Source organism: Talpa europaea, assembly GCF_964194135.1.
Source record: "Talpa europaea genome assembly, chromosome: 12".
Lineage (NCBI taxonomy): Eukaryota > Metazoa > Chordata > Mammalia > Eulipotyphla > Talpidae > Talpa > Talpa europaea.
In genome coordinates, this window is record NC_140079.1 from 23,722,982 (window position 1) to 23,736,709 (window position 13,728).

Genomic DNA, 13,728 nt, shown 5'->3' on the forward strand with positions numbered 1-13,728 from the left:
TTCCTTTACAAATCAGGGTGTGTGTAGCTAGGAAAAAGAAAAGCCATGGAAATATTATTTTAGTTATTTTCTCATGATTGGCAAAACTTTTCTACTACTTTGACTAAAAAAAAAAAATAACAATGACATTGGAACAGGCTTGCAATATAAACTACTGCTTTAAGTATACAATTATGTTACACCAGTACCCTATCAGGAGTATGTATTATGTCAGGATTGTGTTAAACTTAGCTGAATACACAGCTATATATATATATATATATATATATACACAAAAATAAAATATCTATATAATGCGCTCATGAAAATTGTCATAGGAAATCAGAGAAGACTAAGCTCTAATTACATTTTTGGCATCAAAGATTAAATTGGAGTCTGGGACACACAGGCACTCGGCAATTATGAATTTTCTGAGACATCTTAGAGCGGGGGAACCTCAGTGCTGAGGATGTCAAGTTTGCTTAAGATTGCAAAACGTAATATTCAGGTTTGCTGGCACCTTTTATGTGCAGTGGATTGTTACTTAGCTTTCAACACAGGAGATGCTACAAGTTAAGGAAATTTTCAATTTTATTTTTAATTCTATAATTCAAATGAGTATGAAGTCGGCTATGTATTTTTCTTTCTAGAATGGAATTTCAGTGTATTTTGTGGCATAATAAAAATATGTAGTTATAAGTAGGAAGACAAAAGAATTTTCTTATTTCTCTACCCACTGTACACCCATAGCAACAGAAAACTTTTCTTTCAACATCATTTGAACTAGGCTAGTAATAAAGAGTTATTTGGGGGCCCACTGTAGTTTTATTGGAATATAAACTTGCAATTCACATCATTTCTATTGTGGTGAATGCTTTAGGACAAATGCATGCAGAATCTGTGCACTGGAATGCTGTCAAAAATGCAGTCTTTTCTTTCCCGTCATGTGGATAGATTCAAACTGTCAGCTCTAGTGTCTTGCTGAGCCTGTTTAGAGTATGCTGTATGAGCATCAAGTATAACGTAAACCACATGGCAACTCTAGGAAAGGAAAAAGAAATCAAAGTCCACTCTTACCATGTCTAAAGCCAAGTTATTTTTCCAGCTGTGTCCACCATTCACACTGTGGCTTTGGGAATGTTACTTCACCTCTCTTTCTATAGGAGGATGGAATGGGTGCATGATCACCAAGACCTGTTATAGCTCTAATATTTAATGATACTGAGTAAGCAACAGTGAGATCTCCTCCATTCCTGTACCCTGAGATGCCCTCTCTAAGCAAGGGAATACTTTTAATTGTTCACAGGACTTTGACCTCCAAGGAGATGAATAAGTACATTAATCTCTAAGGACTTAAAAAAAAAATCTAAGGAAGATTCTCAGAGGTGAAATTCTCTGAAGACGATAAAAGCAACTAATCAGTTATACTGGTATACAGTATCATGCCAGACCCGAAGTATGGACATTTCCAATTACAGCATTATGATTAATCTTACTTCTTAGAAGGATAAACTTTCTTGGAAACTTGGAATATCTCCCTTCTGGAATGACTGTAGGACGGTAACAATCATACATGCAGCAGTTTTCCCGCATCAGTGAGCAAAACTCCAGCTTTTCCTTTTTTTGTGCTTCAAAAAGAAAACATGACTGTGTTGCTTTTACATTTTTAACTCTTTTGTGCTATCATTTAAAAAAATATTTTATTTTTAACTGAGGTGACATTAGGGAATCCCCATCAGGTATTACCACCATAGTGCATTAACTACAAATTCACCCTTACTCCACCATCATGGAGCATTATGCCTCCCTCTCTCCCTGTTCTTTTTGTTGATGTGATGACTTATATTGATTGATTTTCAGATGTTGAAACATCCCTGTGTTTCTGGTATCAATCCCACTTGGTCATGGTGTATTTTCCTGTGAATGCTAGGATTTTATTCAGGATTCCTGCATCTGTGTTCATTAGTTGGCTTGGTTTGTAATTTTCTTCTTTTGTATTGTCCTTGTTTAATCTTGGTATTAGAGTAATATTGACTTCATAAAACATACTTGGTTATATTACTTCTTTTTTAATATTTGGAAGACTTTGAGTAAGATAAACATTAGTTCCTCTTTGAAGGTTTGGTAGAAATCACTTGTGAAGCCATCTCCTGGATTCTTCTTATTTGGAGAGTTTCATGTACTGTTTGAATTTCTTTGCATAATTCTAAGATTTTGTCCTTTTTTAGCACTCTGAATTTGTTAGTATATAGGTGATCATAGTAGTCTCTAACTATACCTTGAATTTCTGCAGCATCTGTTGTGATTTCTCCACCTTCATTTTTGATTCCATTTATTTGAGCTTTCTCCTTTATTTTCTTAGTGAGCCTTGCTCGAGGTTTGTCTATTTAGCTTATTTTTTCAAATAACCAACTTCTGGTTTCAGTGATTTCTGTACTGTCTTTTTAATTTCTATTTCATTTATCCTGCTTTGATTTTTATATTTTAGTTGTTCTACTGTCTATTGGATTGTTTGTTCTTGGTTTTCTCATTCCTCAAGTTGAGAAAGAAGGTTGTTCATATGAGCTCTTTCTTACTTCTTGATGTGGTCATCCTATATTGCTATGTATTTCCATGAGTACTGATTTTGTTAGATGCCTTAGGTTCTGAATCATTGTATGCTCATTTTCATTTGTCTTGGAGTATTTTTTCAAATTTCTTTTTTGATTTTCTCATTAAGTCAATGGTCTTCCACTAGTGTGTTGTTTATTCTCCATGTATTGAAAGATTTCCCTGCTTTCTTTGGTAGTTTATTTCTAGTTAGATACTTTATAGTCTGAGAAGATGCTGAGTATGATTTCAGCCTTCATGTAAGTATTGGTATTTGTTTTGTGTTTGAGAATGTGGTCTCTTCTGGAGAATGTCACATATGCAATTGAGAAAAATGTGTATTCTGCTTTTGGGGGGAACAATATCGTCTATATGTCTATGAGGCTCAGGAGTTCTACTTTTTCTATTTAAGGCTATTGTACCCCTGTTTATTTTCTGTCTAGTTGATATGTCCGTTAGTGAGAATGAAGTGTTGAAAAGTCTCCTACTACTAATGTGTTTTTTACTATGCTTCTTTTCCGTGTTGAAAGTAGTTGCCTAGTGTATTTTGGTGCTCCTACCTTTGATGCATACATGTCTTCTTGATGTATCATATCCTTTAGCATTATATAGTGTCCATATTTGTCTCGTTACCTTTCTTAACTGGTAATATATTTTGTATTGTTTTGAGTCCCATGTGCCTGTAGGGTAACTACACAACCCTTTATTCTGATTTCATGTTTGTCTCTGGAGTTTAGGTGTGTTTCCTGAATACAAAGAAGGTTGGATTCTGCTTCCCAATTCAACTAGATACTCCATGTTTTTTTTTTTAACCCATATTATTTTTTTATTTTAACATTTATCATTTTTTACAGTATTTGGACAATATTTGCTTCTCCCCCACCCCCTCAGATTGAAACCTCCTGGAAGTTCCTCCCCCAAGGCACCCATGCACCATCACCACAGTCCATGTGCTCCTCCCTCCCTCCCTCCCTCCCTCCCTGCCTCTCACCCCTCTCCCTCCTCCTCCCCTACAGTATGTCTCTGGTTTATAATTATCTGGTTTTGCTTTGTTGTGGTTTGTACTGTTATTATTTTTTTTACACTGATGTTTTATTTGGTTCCACTATATTCCTGTCATAAGTGAAACCATACGGTATTTACTTTTTCCTTCTGGCTTATTTCACTGAGCATAATTCCTTCTAGCTCCATCCACGTTGCTGTGAATGGCATGAGTTTATCTTTTTTTGATTGCTGCATAATATTCCATTGTGTATATACCACATCTTCTTCATCCAGTCTTCCATTTTTGGGCATTTGGGATGTTTCCATGTTTTACCTATTGTAAATAGGGTTGCAATAAATATAGGTGTACAGGCGCTCTTTTGAATCACTGTTTTTGTATCCTTGGGTAGATCCCTAGAAGTGGAATTGCCGGATTGTATGGTAGCTCCATATTTAGTAGACTGAGGAATCTTGAGTCAGCATTCCACAGAGTTGGACCAGTTTGCACTCCCACCAGCAATGTAGGAAAGTTCCTTTTTCACCGCATCCTCGCCAACATTTGTTGTTGCTTGTTTTTTTGATATGCGCCATTCTTACTGGTGTAAGCTGAAAGATACTCCATGTTTTTTAATTGATGAGTTTAGTCCATTTACTTTTGGAGTTATTATAGATATGTGAAAATCCTTTTCTGCCATTTGATCTTACTGTTTGTGGTTTTATATACTTTTTATTTATTCAGTTCTTTAGTCAAATATACCAATATTTTAGCATTTTTTAAAGATTTATTCATGCATACAAGAGCTGGGGTACATGCCAGACGCTCGGGAGGCGAGAGGATTCACCAGAGACAGAGTGGGAGACAGAGTGGGAAACAGAGCAGGGAGACTGACTGAAATACACTGCTGAGGGGAGCAGCAGGCCAGACAGGAGAGGTCTGCTACGCCATGTATGTAGCTCCCTGGTAGGCAGGGGAGCAAACTCATGCTGCGGTGGCTGCAGACAGCTTCACAAGCTGTTTCTTAACCACTTGTGCCACCAGGGAGGCCCTATTTTAGCTTTTGAAGTCACTTAATTTTTACAACTTGCTCATTTCAAACAAATTTAAAGGCTTTTAAAAATGAAAATGCCAAACAGTCATTCCACAATTGACACAACACTAAATTCCAGCAGTAATCTATAAAGAGAAAAGAGCTACTCAGAGAAGATTGAGTAAATTTTATTTATTTAATTAGCATCATAATATACAAGCTTTTATAAACAAAAACAATTACCATCGTAGAAGCAGCAAAATCACCCAATTTAAAATAGAAGAAATTATATGACTGAGACAATTGTTTCTCATATGATCTATATCCCTGGAGTTATGGGGTAGCCCACTTCAGTCTAGCCTAATGGAGACATTTCTGCATATCTCTGGCATACACAGTATGTGAATTCAAATAGAGTCCCATACCAGATTATGTGGGCATTGCTTTTTTTTCCAACCCATTGAGGTGTAATGTAAGAGTTTTTCATATTTTCAATGATATTTGCTTAATCTGTGACTACAGAGGCAGAAAATCAGAGAGGTTTTCAGTGTGCGTTTCATCTAACAGGGATATTGTGCTGTGCTTTTTTTAGAGACTCTGTCTTATCTTTTGACCATGGGCTCAGACATGTATTCCTGAGTAAGACTTATGCACTTTAGGAAAGTCCAAAACTCAGCTCACTGGAAAAAATTCAGAATATAGCCCTAGAGCCTTTGCTTCAATAGCAAGTCCTTAAGTTGCAGTTTATCAACATTTAATTCAAAATGTACTAAAGACTTGCATGGACAGCATGAAACAAAAACTATGTAGATGAAAATACCTACAAATGCTCCTTGACATTGCATCTAACAGCAAAGGGGGGAGAAGCATAAACAAGTAGAACTTTATCAAAATATAAGCTTTCTTTGATGAAAGAAATTATCAGCAAAATGAAAGGAATTGCTACTAAATGGGAGAATATATTTGCAAATCACACATTTTTCACACCTATTTCATTAGTGTTTATTATCCAAAATATATACTCATAAAACTTAATGATAAAACATACATCCCGATTAGTAAATGGTTAAAGGATCTGAATAGACACTTTTCCAAGACACCAAGCATGTGAAAAGATGTTCCGAGCCTCCTCAACTTGAAATATTCAAGTAAAAAACATAAAGTAAGTAACACCTCACCCTTGTGAGGATGTCTGGTTTCCAGAAAGCACTAAACAACAAGTGTTGGAGAGGAGTGGAGAAAACGGCAGCTTTGCACTGTTGTTGGGAATGATACTGGGGTAGCCATTATGGAGAGCAGTATGGAGAGCCTCAAAAAACTACAAATGCTGGGCTTCCCTGGTGGCGCAGCGGTTGAGCGCTGGGTTGCGAAGCTGCCCGCAGCCTCTGCAGCGCTGGTTCGATCCCCGGCTGCTCCCCGGCTACCAGAGGAGGGTCCCACATGGCACACAGACCTCTCCTGCCGCCCGCTGCTCCCCTCAGCAGTGTACTTTGGTCCTTCTGCCTGCTCTGCTCCTCTGGTGAATTCTCTCACCCTCCCGCACTTCTGACTGTACCCAGTGCTTGTATAAATCAATCAATCAATCAATCTTTAAAAAAAAAACTACAAATGCAAATTCTAATTAATCTGGTCATCCCACTTTTGGGTATTTCATTGCAGATACACAAACACTATTTTAAAAACACGTTAGCTCACCCACGATCATAGCAACATTATTTGCTATACTAAGAACTGGTAACAACCTAATTGCCCAAGGACAGATGACTGATAAAGATAATGTGATAATGTAAAATGGACTAGTCAGCTATAAAAAGATAAAATTCTGGCATTGCAACAAAATGGAAGGAACTTCAAGGTAATATGCTTAGTGAAGTAAGTCAGAAGAAGAAACAACATGATTTCACTGACATATGGTGCAAAAAAAAAAAAACAACAACAAAATAAACAGAACTAAATAAATCAAAAGTTACCTTTTAAACTATGAAGAACAAATTATTGGTCACCAGAAAGGAATGAGGAAGCTTGTTGTGTGAATTTGACATCGGTATTGTTTGTGAACCAATGAACTGGACTTTTAGGAATGAACTTAATGTTGTAGATACAGATGTTGATATATAATGAAGCACACCTGAAACTTAAGTACTGTTGGAAAGACCTCACACATCAATATTTAAAAAATATACAAACATATAATAGTCATTAAAATATAACTCAGGTAATTTATGATAAAAAATAACATGAGAGCTACTCTAAGTTTTATACAAACTATTATTGTTAGCACAATATCCTATAGCTGATCCTTAGAAATTTTCACTGCATGCAGATTTAAAGCCAAATAATTCAACAGGACTTACAGAGGAAAAGAAAGTTTACATTCTCCACCTCTCCTGATTCCTGAGAACCTTTCTCACAGCATTTACTTTAACTATTTGTTAGCTTTGATTCTCACTTTCAAGAAGAAATCTTTTCTTAATTATTCATTGATCTTAATTTGCCCATTTTTACTAAGAATTAGCACTCTTCTAAAGAAGAAAAGAAAAATAACTCTGAGCACGTCTAGAAACTCAAAGAAGAGAAGCACTTATTAATTCATATTATGATTCAAAATGCCCTGATACCAAACCAGACAATAAATACAAATAAGAGGCATTAACATGGAAGTGCAACTAAAACTGTAGAAAAATCTAGTGATTAACTCAAAACAGTCACTTTAGCCAATATGTCCTTTTATCTAGACTGCCAGGTACAATATTAATATATTAATAACTACTGCATACCTGTGGGAAACAAAACTAGCATTGCATCAAGCAAGTAGAAAATATAAGAGAGGATATCTCACAATATATGTACAAACCTTTATATTAAAAACTGCAAAAGAGTGCAGAAAAAAAAAAAAACACTTAAATACCTGGCATGGTTTACGATGTCCTTTGGATAGTAAAATCAGTTTTGCCAGGATGGCAAAACTCCTTAAATTGATTCCATATTTAAGAGATCCAGAATAGTATCACGAATATGGTATATGCATATAGCTGAAATTTGTATGAAACACAGGAGATATTTTACAACTGTACTACTTTGAATAACAATATGTTAGAGGACTGACATGACTGGGATCAACCAATGTCTTGATATTAAAGTTGCTGTGATAACAACAACATGGTACTCCACCAAGATTAAGTAGACAAATAGAACAGAATCAAGTAGACAAATAGAATAGATTAAGAATCAGACAGAAACTGACTTATATTTGGATAACTGATTTTTTATCAAGTCATTTCAGTGACAATAAAGCAGAATTTAACAAAGATCTAATAGAGATGCACAAGGCATGCATGTCCACAAAGAGAATACACTTTTTTCTCAAGTGCATAGGGTATATGCTCCAGAGTAGACCACATTTGGAGTCATAAAACAAATTCATGAATATTGAAATCATACCCAGCATCTTCTTGGACCAAAATGTATCAAACTAGAAATGGATTATCAAAGGAAACCAGGGAAATCCTGTAATATTTAAAGCATGAACAACACACTTGAGAAAGAATACCAAGAGCCAAAGACAGTGTTAGAAGGTGGAAGGCAACAGATGTCTAAATCAGAGTAAGTGAGAAGGACTCAGGTCTATCCCAATTTAAATGGCTGTGCTTGTGGGGAGAAGAATTCCTTAGGAAATACAATTTGGGAATGAAATAGAGTTTGTTTCTTAGGAACAGGTCCACGATCACTAAGCTGGGATTTCTAAGGGAAATTCATTACTTACAAAGTGCAAATGTGAAGAAACAGCATAGTCAGTTTTCTTTTGTTAGAATGAAGCTTCCTTTCAGTAAACAGTTTCATTTGCCTACATTGTGCGAGACTACTTGTCAAAAATTTCTTCATTCATTTTTGCCAATGTTCATTCATTTTGGAAGTAGACTCTTCAGGAGAAAGAGACATGGTAGAAGAAAAAGGTAGGAGGGGGAACAACAAACCAGCAAAGTATACTATGAATTTCTGCCTTTCCCATGATCACAAGTTCAGATATTCTATCCGGGTTTTTCTTAATAGGAAGGGAAGAATGACCCTTATTATTACATTTACAGATTCCATGGAATCTTTCAAGATGAACCTCTTAAATTCATCAAAGATAACTGAATCAAATATGCAAAAGTTTGCTCAAGAGGTGTACTGCATAGGTGTATAAACTATAAATGAGGCAACATTAAGCAGTCAATGGAGAAGAAATTAGAATGGGACATTTCATTTCAGACAAAAATAGGAGAAATGAGTTCTAAGATGAAGAAACCAAAACACTGGTGCCGTGACCTTCAGTAACTAACTCCTACCCCGTGAGGTGACCAGATCTCATCCCCAGGACTTTTCTCAGCACATTCTTTACATCTTTATTTCTCAAGCTATAGATCAAGGTGTTCAGCATGGGGATGACCGTGGTATAGAACACAGAGGCCACCCTCTCCTGTGTCTAGCTGCTACTGGAGGAGGGCTTAAAGTACATAAATATGATGGAGCCATAGAAGATCCCAACAGCTGTCAGATGAGAGCCACAGGTGCCAAAGGCTTTGGACCTGCCTGCTGCTGAGGGAATGCGAAGAACATTGGCAATAATGAAGATGTAGGAAATGATGATGGCCCCAGTTGTTGACAGCACATTGAATCCAGCCAAGAATAACTCTAGAAGCTCATTTGCACGAGTGTTGGAAGAGGAGCACTTGAGAAGAGGAATTATATCACAGAAGTAATGATGGATGACATTGTCCCCACAGAAGGATAGCATGACCATGGAGATCGTGTAGGCTAACGCTCCAAGTATTGCCATAGTGTAGACCCCAGCCACCAATGCATTGCACACTTTTTGGGACATGGTGACACTGTACAACAGAGGATTACAGATAGCCACATATCTATCATATGCCATTGCTGACAGCATAAAACACTCTGCAATAGAAAAAATACAGAAGAAGAAAAGCTGTGTCATACATCCAGGGTAGGAAATAACATTCTGCTCCAAAACAAAGTTTTCCAGGAGTTTGGGGGTAACAACTGATGAGTAAAAGAGATCGATGAATGACAAATTACCCAGAAAGAAGTACATGGGAGATTGGAGCTTGGCATTGAAACTGATTAGGAGGATCATCCCCAGGTTTCCCATTACAGTGACCAGGTAGATTCCTAGAAACAGGAAAAAGAGGGGCAGCTGGAGTTCTGGCTGGTGTGTTAATCCTTCTAGGACAAACTCAGTGGAAAAATTGCACTCAGTCATTTCCTTTACAAATCAGGGTGTATGTAGCTAGGAAAAAGAGAAGCCAGGGAAATATTTTTTAAATTATTTTCTCATGATTGGCAAAGCTTTTCTACTACTTTGACTAAAAAAAAAGGACAACGAAATTGGAACAGGCTTGCAATATAAACTACTGCATTAAGTATACAATTATGTTACACCAGTACCCTATCAGGAGTATGTACTTATGTCAGGATTGTGTTAAACTTAGCTGAATACACAGTTATATATATTAAAATATCTATACAATGCATTCATGAAAATTGTTATAGGAATCAGATAAAGTCAAAGCTGTAAATACATTTTTGGCATCAAATATTAAATTGGGGTCTGGGAACACACAGGCACTCTCAATTATGAATTTTCTGAGACAACATCTTAGCACGGGGGCAGCTCAGTGGTGAGTAATCAAGTTTTGATTAAGAGTGCAAAAGGTAATATTCAGGTTTGCTGGCATCTTTATGTACAGGTGATTGTTACTAAGCATTTAACACAGGATTCTCAGAGACCTTGATGCTCCAAGTTAAGGAAGTTTTCAATTTTATTTTGAATTCTGTAATTCAAATAAGTATGAAGTCATCTATGTATTTTCTTTCTAGGATGGAATTTCAGTGTATTTTGAAGCATAATAAAATATGTAGGCATAAGTAGGAAGAAAAAAAAACTTTTCCTATTTCTTTACCCACTGCATACCCACAGCAACAGAAAACTTCTCTTCCAACTTCATTTGTACTAGTCTACTGATAATGACTTATTTTGGGGCCAACTGTAGTTTTATTGGAATATAAACTTGCAATTCACATCATTTCTATTGTGGTGAATGCTTTAGGAAAAAGGCATGCAGAATTTGTGCACTGGAATGATATCAAGATGCAGTCTTTTCTTTCCTGTCATGTGGATAGATTCAAACTGTCAGCTCTAGTGCCTTGCTGAGACTGTTTAGAGTGTGCTGTACAAGCACCAAGTATAACATAAACCACATGGCAACTCTAGGACAGGAAAAAGAAATCAAAGTGCACTCTTACCATCTCTAAAGCCAAGTTCTTTTTCCAGCTGTGTCACCCTTTCACACTGTGACTTTGGGAATGTTACTTCACCTCTGCTTTTCTATAGGAGGATGAAATGGATGGATAATCGCCAAGACCTGTTATAGCTCTAATATTTAATGATACTGAGTGAGCAACAGTGAGATCCCTTTCATTCCTATACCCTGATCTGCCCTCTCTAAGCGAGGGAATACTTTTAATTGTTCACAGGACTTTGACCTCCAAGGAGATGAATAAGTACTTTAATCTCTAAGGACCTAAAAAAAAAAAAAAATCTAAGGGAGATTCTCAGAGGTGAAATTCTCTGAAGAAGATAAAAGCAATTAATCAGTTATATTGGGATACAGAATCCTGGTAGACACAAAGTTTGGACATTTCCAATAAACAGAATTATGATTAATCTTACTTCTTAGAAAGATAAATTTTCTTGTAAAATTGGAATATCTCCCTTCTGGAATGATTGTAGGGTAGTAACAATCATACATGCAGCAGTTTTCCCACATCAGCAAGCAAGACCTCTGCTTTTCTTTTTTTGTGCTGCAAAAATAAAGCATGAGAGTGTTGCTTTTACATTTTTAACTCTTTTGTGCTATCATTTAAAAAAATATTTTATTTTTAACTGAGGTGACATTGGGGTATCCCCATCAGTATTACCATCATAGTGTATCTACTACCAATTTGCCCTTACTCCACCATGATGGAGCATTATGTCTCCCTCTCTCCCAGTTCTTTTTGTTGATGTGACGACTTAGATTGATTTTCTGATGTTGAAACATGCTTGTGTTTCTAGTATGATCGTGGTGTATTATCCTGTGAATGCATTGTTGGATTCAATTAGCTAAGATTTTATTCAGGATTTGTGCATCTGTGTTCATTAGTAAGCTTGGTCTGTAATTTTCTTCTTCTGTGTTGTCCTTGTCCTTATTTAATCTTGGTATTAGAGTGATATTGACTTCATAAAAGGTACTTGGACGTGTTCCTTCTTTTTTAATATTTGGAAGACTTCGAGTAAGATAGGCATTAGTTCCTCTTTGAAGGCTTGGTAGAATTCACTTGTGAAGCCATTTCCTGGATTCTTGTTATTTGGAGAGTTTTGAGTACTATTTGAATTCCCTTACTTGTAATTGTGTTATTCAGCATTTCTATACCTTCCCTATTCAGTCTTGAATAATTGCATAATTCTAAAATTTGTCCCTTTTTTAGCTCTTTGAATTTGTTAGTATGTAGGTGTTCATAGCAGTCTCTAATCATACTTTGAATTTCTGCAGCATCCGTTGTGATTTCTCCACCTTCATTTTTGAATCTATTTATTTGAGCTTTCTTCTTTATTTTCTTAGTGAGCCTTGCTAGAGGTTTGTCTATTTAGCTTATTTTTTCAAATAACCAAATTTTGGTTTCAATGATTTCTGTACTGTCCTTTTAATTTCTATTTCATTTAGCCTGCTTTGATTTTTGTTATTTTTGGTCTTCTACACTCCATTGGATTGTTTGTTCTTAATTTTCTAATTCCTCAAGCTGAAAAAGGTTGCTTATATGAGCGCTTTCTTATTTCTTCATGTGGTCCTATATTATATGTATTCCTCTGTGAATACTGATTTTGTTAGATGCCATAGGTTTTGAATCATTGTATGCTTATTGTCATTTGTCTGGAGTATTTTTCAAATTTCTTCTTTGATTTTCTCATTAACTCAATGTTTTTTTTTACTAGTGTATTGTTTATTCTCCATGTATTGAAAGATTTCCCTGCTATCTTTTGGCAGTTTATTTCTAGTTAGATACCTTTTTAATTTTATTTTTATATTCCCCATCAATTGCAACCTCCTTATTTTGACCCCAATCTCTCCTTTCCCCACCCTCCCCATAGTGTGTCTCTGGTTTATAGTTGTTTGTTGATTTTGATTTTTTCTTTCTTATAGTTATTCTTTTTCCTGATCACTTATTTAGGTTTTCTAGATACCTGCTATGAGTGAGACCATCCGGTATTTTCTTTTTCTTTATGGCTTATTCCACTAAGCAAGATCACTTCCAGCTCCATCCATGTTGCTGCAAATTGCATATGTTTATCTTTTTTGAATGCTGAGTAATATTCCATGGTGTATATGTACCACATCTTCTTGATCCAGTCATCTATTTTTGGGCATTTGGGTTGTTTCCAAAGCTTAGCTATTGTAAATAGTGCTGTTATAAACATAGGGGTGCAGGTGCTCTTTGGAATTAACGTTTCTGTGTCTTTTGGGTAAATACCTAGGAGTGGAATTGCTGGATCATATGGAAGCTCTATCTTTAGTAGGTTGAGGAATCTCCACACAGCTTTCCATAGTGGTTGGACCAGTTTGCACTCCCACCAGCAGTGCAGGAGAGTTCCTTATTCTCCACATCCTCGCCAACATTTGTTGTTGCTAGATTTTTTAATATGTGCCATTCTCACTGGTGTGAGATGGTACCTCATTGTAGTTTTGATTTGCATTTCCCTGATTGCAAGTGACGTTGAACATTTTTTTCATATGCTTGTTGGACATTTGTATTTCCTCTTTGGAGAAGTTTCTTTTTAGCTCTTCTGCCCATTCTTTGACTGGATTATTTTCTTTGTTTTTGTTGAGTCTCATCAGCTCTCTATAGATTTTTGTGATCAGCCCTTTATCACTAGTGTTGTGTGCAAAAATTTTCTACCAGTCAGTGGGGTTTTTCTTTGTTTTTGTTATTGTCTCTTTTTCTGTGCAGAATCTCTTTAATTTGATGTAGTCCCAGCTGCTTATCTTTGCCTCACTATCACTGCTTTGGGTGATGTGTCTGTAAAGATGTCTTTGAAGGCATGTCATGT

At 36.1% G+C, this 13,728-nt stretch overlaps 1 pseudogene across 1 annotated transcript; it reads right to left on the minus strand.

Moving 5' to 3' along the window:
• Positions 1–8,904: 8,904 nt before the first annotated feature.
• LOC311181448 (olfactory receptor 8D1-like) lies at positions 8,905–9,843 on the minus strand (annotated as a pseudogene). The gene has a single exon. The product of its transcript is annotated as an olfactory receptor 8D1-like (transcript).
• Positions 9,844–13,728: the final 3,885 nt, after the last annotated feature.